Source organism: Anas platyrhynchos, chromosome 4, assembly GCF_047663525.1.
Source record: "Anas platyrhynchos isolate ZD024472 breed Pekin duck chromosome 4, IASCAAS_PekinDuck_T2T, whole genome shotgun sequence".
Lineage (NCBI taxonomy): Eukaryota > Metazoa > Chordata > Aves > Anseriformes > Anatidae > Anas > Anas platyrhynchos.
The window spans coordinates 74,357,139-74,366,143 of NC_092590.1; the positions used below are offsets into that span (position 1 = coordinate 74,357,139).

A 9,005-nucleotide genomic window follows, 5' to 3' on the forward strand; every position below is an offset into this window, starting at 1 on the left:
TATTTTGGGACATAGCTTTACCATGATGTAGTGTCATATGCCTTGCAGCCTATAAAGTACAAAAGACACAAGAAGCCCACAGCGTGATCCATTTCAGCCCCTCTTCCACCTCTGGTTAACTGTGCAGGAAAGCCTCAGCTTAGCATTTGTGCAGGGAGCACCCAGAGAAGCCTCTGGGTAGATGGGACATTTCCTTCTGTCTGCTGCAGCACAGGACTCTGCCCTTGGACACATGGAGCGTGTTGTGTCGTCTATTCACAGAGGTAACAATTCCTGTGATCACTGCACACCAGGGATGCTTTTTGCCTTGCTTTTGATCAGTCTTATACAAAACTCCTTATGGTATATCCCCTTTGCCTTCAGCATTGTATTCTCATTTTTCACTAAACATTAAAGTCTTTCATGCTGATTCCAATACCTATGGGAAATCAAATGTGTAACTGTTCTCTTGCATTGCTTACAGGAAAAAAAATCAGACTTCTATCTATTGCCAGTACAACTATATTGAATATTTATTGCAACTTTGAGAGCTGATCCTTTTTTCCTAGACCCCCAAATTAATTTCTTCCTCTTCTAATTGATTTTATTCTTTCCAGACCTCCTTCCTACCCATCTACAGATGCCCTCTTGTCTTTGCTCCATGCCTTTCATAAATGATATGGAACATCAGCTGGAATCAGGTGGTAGCAGTAGGCTTCTGTAAAACCAAAAAGCCACAAGGATTTTGGAATTGGAAGAGCATGGTTGGGGCAGGATCAATGCCCACCTGCCTTGCTCTTATATCAGACTGAAATACCCATATTAGCCACTTACAAGAGACAAGGCATGGGCTCAGAGGAGCCATCCTCATGCTCTGATTCCTTATCTTGTTCTTAAAGCAGCTTCCCTCTGCTTGAATTCCAGAAGATATCAGCCCTCCCTTTCTGTTTGCTTCTTGAATTGTTCTTCTGCAAAACTTTTTGATAAATATCTTCAGGCTGGACTCCTTTTAGCTATCTTTTCTCTATTGAACTAAAGATGTACTAAAATAGAAATTCCACCTGCTGTTGCCCAAGATGTGGATTTTACTTTGGTAACAGTGCATGACAAGTAAAATAAAAATAAAGCATAAACACATACAGGCACGCCCACAGATGTAACACCTTGGTTCTGCTCAAGTTGCTGTGCTTTGTTTTGGACAGAGTGTACAAATTAATGGACAGGTTAATATCATGTTTCTGTTTGCTTAACAGCAGGGTTGCTTGTTGTGGCGTTTTCTGTGGCTTGAGCATGCTTTCTTTCCAATGTGGACCTTGTTTAACTGCTTATGTACCTGTCTACGATATTCAGTGTTGTGGATATGCATATCATTTACAGAAGAAAATGACTGCTTTGGAAAAAATAAGCACAAAACAAAAAATAAAGCAAGATCCTAGTGGCATGGGCAGTGTTGCTACTAAATTGTCAAAGTATTTTTTATTCTTTTTAGCAGCCAGTTGGAAGCAGGGCTCCTTTTCACAAAGGCAAAGGGGAACACTTTGTCCTGCTAGACACTCTTCTCAATACCCCTAAATAAACCTTTCTTAATGACAATGGAGGAATACTGTACTTAGGTGCATAAGAACTCCTGCTTTCACTCTCTCTCTACATCTTCAAGTGTTTTCTAGCCCGTATTGGATGGCAGAGACTGGGAAGCAAATAGAGGTCAAAACAGCATGGTTCTCTCAGCTGGATGAGCTGCAGTTTTGATCAAAACTTTCTCCTCTCTCTTATTAATTTAAATAATTACAGCTGAGTGTTGAGCAGAGATTTGGCTTATTTTCACAGTTTGGGAACAGGGAGTGAAGCACACCGGTGTGTGAGTGATGCATGTGTGGGTTCATGTATGTGTTGTGTGCACAAAGGTATGCTCATGTTTGGTTGGACTTGGCATCAAGCATTTGCTAAATAAGACCTGACAAGTTGATGGCTTTACTTTCTCTTCCTCAAATTGCTCTGTTATGTCAAGTTGCAAGATGTCATATGAATGATAAACATGAAAAAGTACCCTCCATACAAGCCTAGAGGAATAAATTAATGAGCTATAAACAGCAAACTAATCATGAACGCTGTTTTGGGCATCTGAAGCCTGGATCTTCACATCCAAAGCCACCAGCCTGAAGCTCTTGAGCTAACGGCAAATCTCTAACGCGTTGCAGCAGCAGGTTTCCTCTCCTTGCTTATCAGCCACATCACACTCAAGGGAAATATCAAGTTAGAAGCCAGGAACAATCATAAAGTTTCAAAAGCAATATAAACCCCGCTGCCTGGTTGTGTAAACTGCAACGTGAGGATAGCTGTCCTACTAAAATATGGGTTGGGAGACCAGCAGCTAGTGCAGATCTCTTAGGGCTCTTCTCTGCTACAGCTCCCTGTTGTGAAACGGGGTGAGCATTTCTGTTTCCGTGAGCAGAAGGGTGTTACAGGCCAACATTATACCTCTTAATGTTGTCAAGAAAGGTGAGACATCCCCAGGGAACAGCACACATCCCGGTGCATGTGCTTCCACTTACCTCTAAAGTGACCTGGACTTGATCCTACTGCTGTGATCACATTAAACTAGCTGGACCACTGGCAAGATGCATGAGGACACCTTTCTGTGCTTTAGCACGTCATTTAATCACTCTTCCCATGCAGCCTCCCACATGGTAGTGCTCTGTACCTACCTCAGAGGCTATCAGCTGGAGTAATTAGTTCATGTTCACTCAGGAGTCTGAATAGGGAACAGGCTGTAATTCTGATTGCTTCTGATCCATTAAACTGAATTTTAAAATTAAGCTTTCTTTTCTCTCCTCTCCCTGAAGTTGTCAGTGCAAATAGCAAAGCATTTCATGTCAGCTCTTTGTATGGCTGTGCGAAGGAGCATTTCTAAAAGGCCGCTGGCTGGGGCTTGGATGTTCTCTGGCAAATACCCACGTTTTACCTCAAGGCATCCACAAGAGCGGCAGGGCAGCCAGATCCAAAGAGACAGCGCTGGCTTTGGACCAGGCAGGCAGTGCCACTGAACTTTTTTTAAACTTACCGATGTCTGAAAATGCGACGGTAACCTCGCAGAAGAGAGCAGATGACACTCTGCCCCAGATGCCTCAGTCAAGGCTTTGGATGAGAAACCTTTTATTGAGAGAGTGCCCTGTGCCTTATCTGAGAGCTGCGGTCCATCCTGGTGGGAACTTCTGGGTCTTTCTCAGCTCAGGATGCTGCTTTAATTGTCAGGAGCAAAAGCAAATCTCAGGCTGGCAATCAGCTGGCCATTACCTTCTTCTCCTCCTGCCTGTTTGTGGTGGTGGTATCAGGGCACTCGCTGAAGACAAGCTCCATTTCTCTTTAACACCTTCCAGGTAGGCTCCAGTATAGCTGCTGGCTTTATTCAGGCAGGACAATGCAACCCCTTGGAATGCTAAAGCATTCGGCACGGGCTTGCGTGATGGGAAGGATTGTTTCTGAGGCCACAAGAGCAAAACCTCAGATGTTTAAAGACTCTCTTTGCAGGGTGTTTTCTGTCATCTGCAAAGAACTTGCTCTTTGATTTCCTTTTTCCCACCTTGCTCGGGCATTGTTGTCAGGAGACTCTGCAAATGTCAAAACCATTATCAGTCACAGGCAAGCAGGCTTTTAATTGAACTTTTATTCTCCTGTCTAACTTGCTGAACTCTAAAGAAAAGGCTACGACGCTGGCATGGAAATGGCCTTTTGGAAGTCACTGACTGTTAAAAGTAAGTTATCTAAAAAAGAGTTATGTAAGTAATGTATTTTTCCCCATTCAGACCTTTCTCCATTTATATATATATATATATATGTACAAGTAAGTGCATAGATTTTTATATATTCATAGTATCTGTTTGTGTTTACTTACATATATAAAAATAAAACATAGGTCCAAGTGTTAGAATATATCTTCCCCCTCACAACTTCACTCAGGCATATAGCATCTCCCAGCTCATGAAGCATACTGTTACCTTGTGACAGGAGCCCACAGAAAATAAATAAAAAATAGAAAAAAAAAAGTGTGAAATAACAGTCTTGTTTGATGCCTTGTGCTGTCTCCATCCTTCTTTTTTATCCTTTGTTCACATTGCTTCCCTTCTCCATCTATTTTGATCGAAACATGACAGGCAGACCTGATATTCAGCTGCCTTAGTCCATAAATGTCTCTTTGGATGATGCTGTGCTCCAAACAAAATTCAGGGCAATTGGAACAAATATCCTGAGTCCATTATTAGTCTTTCTGCTTTATTAGGGCATTTTTTCCCCTTTGTGTCTCCCAAAGTGATTATCTCCGGTCTCGTCAGGTCTGCTTTGGCTTCAGGAGTCTACTGGATTCAGCTGGATGGCAAATGCTGTTTTTGCCATTAATCACCCAAACGACTGTGAGCCATTAGATCTTCTTCTGATTTATTTCTGGCATGCCGTCTGACTGTCCAGGCTCTGTGCTTTCATATTCTTTCTTTCATTCCACAGGAATCGCAAATGCCTTACAAAGAAATAACCTAATCCTGACCATTTAGGAGCTGAACTCTGTACCCAGGTTTTCTTTGCATCTCTCTCAATAGCCTCTCTTCCCCTTCCACACAATGTAACCTATGCTGAACTCATTTTTAATAGCACGTAACATGTTCACAGCTAAACAGAAAAACCTGTGAAATACATCTCATTTTATATCCTATTCAGACTTGAGGTCACGTCTGTAAAAAGGCTGTTTTGGGACACTCAAGTTCAAGCAGTCTCTGATTTGTATTGTATTCATATTGAGTGGAGATATTTGCCATTTCCTGTGGTTTCCAGAAATAGGACAAAGTGAGGTTGTCAACTGAACGTGGCTTTCGGATGCTGAGAGGCTGAGTCTTGCAGAGCCTCCTTGCACAAGGTCATAAAAGGCAGAAGTGACCTTCCTGCTTTTGATCCTGTGCAGGTGTGCCAGACCTGAGCTGTTGCTTTTATGAAGAGCAGGTCTATTAATCTAATCAAAAGCAACTGCTTGGTCCCAGCTTGTTCTCGCACAGCTTCTCTGAAAACAGGGGCATCACTATTAGTTTAATCCCTCAGGTTCCTTTGCCCATGACCATGGTATTACCTGCTCACATCCTATGGTTTTTACAGTATCAAGAAGCATAGCAAATGGCTGATGGGCTGCCATTAACAGGATTTAGGAGGAGAAGGGACACTTCCAAGACAAAGATGCTTTTTGGTACCCATGGGAGCTGTTTTCCACCTGTGCAGCAAGGTGGTAAGCTGGGAATTTGCACTTTCCACCACCAGATGTTGAAAACTCAGTGGAAGTTGGAGAGCCCATGTTGAGTGGGTCTGGTGGCAGCTGTTTGGGAGTGGCAGAGGGGAGAGCAGACCAGGTGAGAAAGCACAAAGATCGCAGCACAAACACCATAGACGTGGGATAGGTCCCATATTGTCTATCCTTAGAGGTTTCTCTTTCAGGAGCAAACCCCAGCCTCTGTAGGAACTCACCAGGAAACCACACTGATACTATTCCTGCTGTTCCTTGTGTTTTAGCAAGACCCCATAGTTTTCAAGGGAACAGCTCTAGACTTAACCTTCTCTGGACGAAGCCAGCAGCTTTTCTTCAGCTTTCCCTCTCCACTCTGATGAAACAGCCTATATCTTGGAGCACAGAGTCACTAACAAGCAGCCAAGGGCAGGAAAATGGCTGGCAGTCAGCTCCCAAGCTGCAGCATCATTGCTGGTAACAAGAAGTAGTTCTCTCCCATTGCTCCTGGCGTGCTATGAAAAGCGAGAGTTAAGAAAGGTCATGCACGTGGATTTTCTTCATCTGTGCTCCCCACAAACAATAATTAAAGCTTGACGTGTACTTTAATTAGGCTCCTCGCCTTTTCCTAGGTTGCAGTTCATGAAGGGTTTTTCAGTTTGCTGTGGGTAACCATAGCTACCATTCATGGGGAAGAGGCAGGGAGGAATATTAAATATGCCTCAGTTCTGTGTAAGAGCTCTGGAGCTCCTATAACTTACATGGACTTTTTTTTTTTTTTTTTTGATATCTTCACTAAAAATCTTTCTATCACTTGATGGCAGTAGAGTTATAATATAAATTTATAAGTACTCATGCTGCATAGATGCATTGAAGGAAAAAAACACAAAACACCTTCATATTTATGTTTGTCCATATATTTTTCTATGGTCTCTGTTTTGTATTATGTTTTAAAAAGACATAAGGCATAGGAAAGCCTTGTATTTCCAGAAAGGATTAATGCAGAGGATATTTCATTCATTTGCAACCACCATAAATAACAGTTGGTACAACCAAATACCCCCTAAATTTCTTCAGCTGTACTTCCAGACTCTGCAAAAGTAAAATCAACTTTCTTATTGCATTTTAACTTCCGTGCATATAATTTCCTTTCTGCTGTGAGTACTGTGGCAGAGGCAGCAGCTCCTGTAGTTATGAGCCTGTGAGTTTCACGCTACTGGAAATGCTTCTGCTTGCTCTTTTACGGTCAAAATACATATTAAAAGCAACAATTCTGATATTGAGTTACTCTCAGCTCTCATTTCCTGAAATTCAGATAAGTCCCCAACAAACAGTGAGACTTTGCTATATAACCAACAAATGACGAAGTCTTCTTTCAGTAGTTCTCTCACAGTCCAGGTGAAAATAATCTTGGATAAAATCAAGACCACCCCCAGATATCCATTCTTCCTTGCCCTGGAAGGTGTATCAGGGCATACCTTGTTTCACTGTATAACCAAAATCTGGCTCTATCCCTTACAGGTAAGCCTCCAAACCAGCTTGTGTATAATACTGCACTGGAGATGCAGCAGTGTGAACTTATTGCCAAATAGCTAAGCACTAAAACATGAGCTAATTGCCCAGCCTGTCTTTTTTACCCAAGTGACTGGCATGTGTTACTGACTTCGTTACCTGTGGCAGTGAATCCAGTGCCTACCTTGCCAGAACCAAGCCTTTATTTTGCTGTGTAGATGCTGACATCCAGTCCTCCGTGAGCTGGGAAACATTCCCTCTTCTGGAGTTATGAGCGTACGATTTTATGGGCTGTCCAAATCTCCTTGCACAAAAATTGCACTGCCTTCCAGAGGAAAAATACCTCCCTATCCCACTGCTGATCGCTCCTGGATGCTCGTATATATTTACAGTACTATGAGGTTTCAGTCAGATCAAGCTGTTTTTTTCCCTCTTTTTTATTTTTATTTTTATTTTTTTAAACTTCTAGTCTTCTAGTCTGAAAATGCTTTGGAAAAGTATCTGCCAGTTGCACAGCTGCAACATTGCTCTGCACAGGGCACTGGTGGCCAGAAGCATCAGAGTCTTGCAGAGAGCAGTAGAATGTCATGATAACACCTGTCTGCAGTTTTGGGACCCATGCAGACCAAGGCCCCCTTTGAGAGTTTTCCCCAGGCACAAGGATTTCAGCACTTCTTCCTGCTGCTCAGCAATGCTTTTGCTTTGCTTACCTTTGCAGATGTTGTTTTGGCATGGCTGTACCCAAGCACCTTGCTGCAGGAGCAGGAACACGGAGCCAGGTCTGCTCCTGCAGGCAGGGCACCCCTGCAAGCCCTCCCTTTCCCCACAAAGGTGCTCCAAATAACATTGCTTATGCTTTCCTTCCCTCACGAGTCTCTCTGGTTTGATTAATATTTAATCCTTCCACCTGCTGGGACAACTCGACCTGGGGAAACCAAGAAAACCTTGTTCCAAGCTGTTAGCAGCCTGCTGAGCAGCTGCCTGGGGAGGTGGAAGACATGGATTCATTTCTAAATCAGGCAGGATGGACTTGAAAGTATCTCCCACCACAGCCACATCTTAGATATAAATGGATTTAGGACTTTGGCTTCTTTCCTCCACCTCCACAAGTCAGAGAGAACACAGGTGAGACCTAGTTGGTAAACAGTCAGCACCATCCATTCCCTCTTCTAAACCCTGTTCAGGGATGAAAAACCCTTTAGCAGGGTCCTTTACCCCGAGGATTTGGCTTCGCCCTTCCCAAAAGGAGCTCACCCAGTGTGCAGAGCCCATGGCACCCCCTTTGCACGGTGTCTCTGGGCCATGTCCTCGCCCTGAGCTGCTCGTTCTGCTTCTGGGCTGCAAGCATTTCCCCCCTAGCAGGACCTGCCCTTTCTATTCCCCATTACTTTGTTCAATCCTCTGTTAAGTGAGGCAAGCAAGGAAAATAAACCACCCTCTTGATGTCAGATAAACTGCCTTTATTTCACTCCAAGGTATTTTGACATTAATAACGTTGAGAACATTCAAATAACAGTGCCAAGGGAATGGAGCAATATTTAACTTTCATTTTACCTTGATCTCATTACTTGTTAGAAAGCCTATTACAGAACAACTGCTTTCTTGTTTACAAAAGAAAGAGAGGAAAAGTAACTATAATTTTTAAACCTGCAGTGGCTAAAGACAACACGGAGATTATTTACCCCAAATCAACAATCTCAACTTCAGCTACAGTAACTTTATAGGAGCTGCTGCAGCATTTCAGTTATCTGCATTTTATGGCTGGTGAGGACTTTTACTATAAATTTAGATGCTTGCAGATCCTTTATCTGTCATAAGAAAGTAGTTGGTAAATGACTGAAGCGCTCTCATTCCCGGGGATGTTATGATCCAACATCTGCTGAAGTCCATGGAAAAACTCCCTGTTGACTTGTGCTGGTTTTGGAACAGGCACTTTTGAAAAAAATATAGAAAAGGGAGAATATTTTTTGCCTCTCTCATTTAGCAGTAAGAGGGCGGATAGTCTGAAAGCCCATTGGTGTGCCAGTGTAATTGTGTTGGACTTGGTCTTCATTGAAATGGAGTTAGGTCAAGGAATATTAGGGCTGCATATCTGGATAATGAATTATGTCTGTTCTTATGTTCCATATCTATGCGTCCTGTGGGAACCAATCACCCCAAAACATTGCTAATGCTATCTAAAAATGGCTCTGCTGGCTCTCATCCCTCCAGATGGGCTTTCTGCACTAAGCTCAGATGCTACCCCAATATATTTTAA

At 42.9% G+C, this 9,005-nt stretch overlaps 1 long non-coding RNA gene across 1 annotated transcript; it reads right to left on the reverse strand.

Moving 5' to 3' along the window:
- Positions 1-283: 283 nt before the first annotated feature.
- LOC119716969 (uncharacterized) lies at positions 284-7,576 on the reverse strand. Its single transcript, XR_005265858.1, has 3 exons — positions 7,459-7,576; positions 3,041-3,587; positions 284-418 (listed from the first exon to the last, which is right to left on the reverse strand). It is a non-coding gene; the product is annotated as an uncharacterized lncRNA (long non-coding RNA).
- Between the last annotated feature and the right edge of the window lie 1,429 nt (positions 7,577-9,005).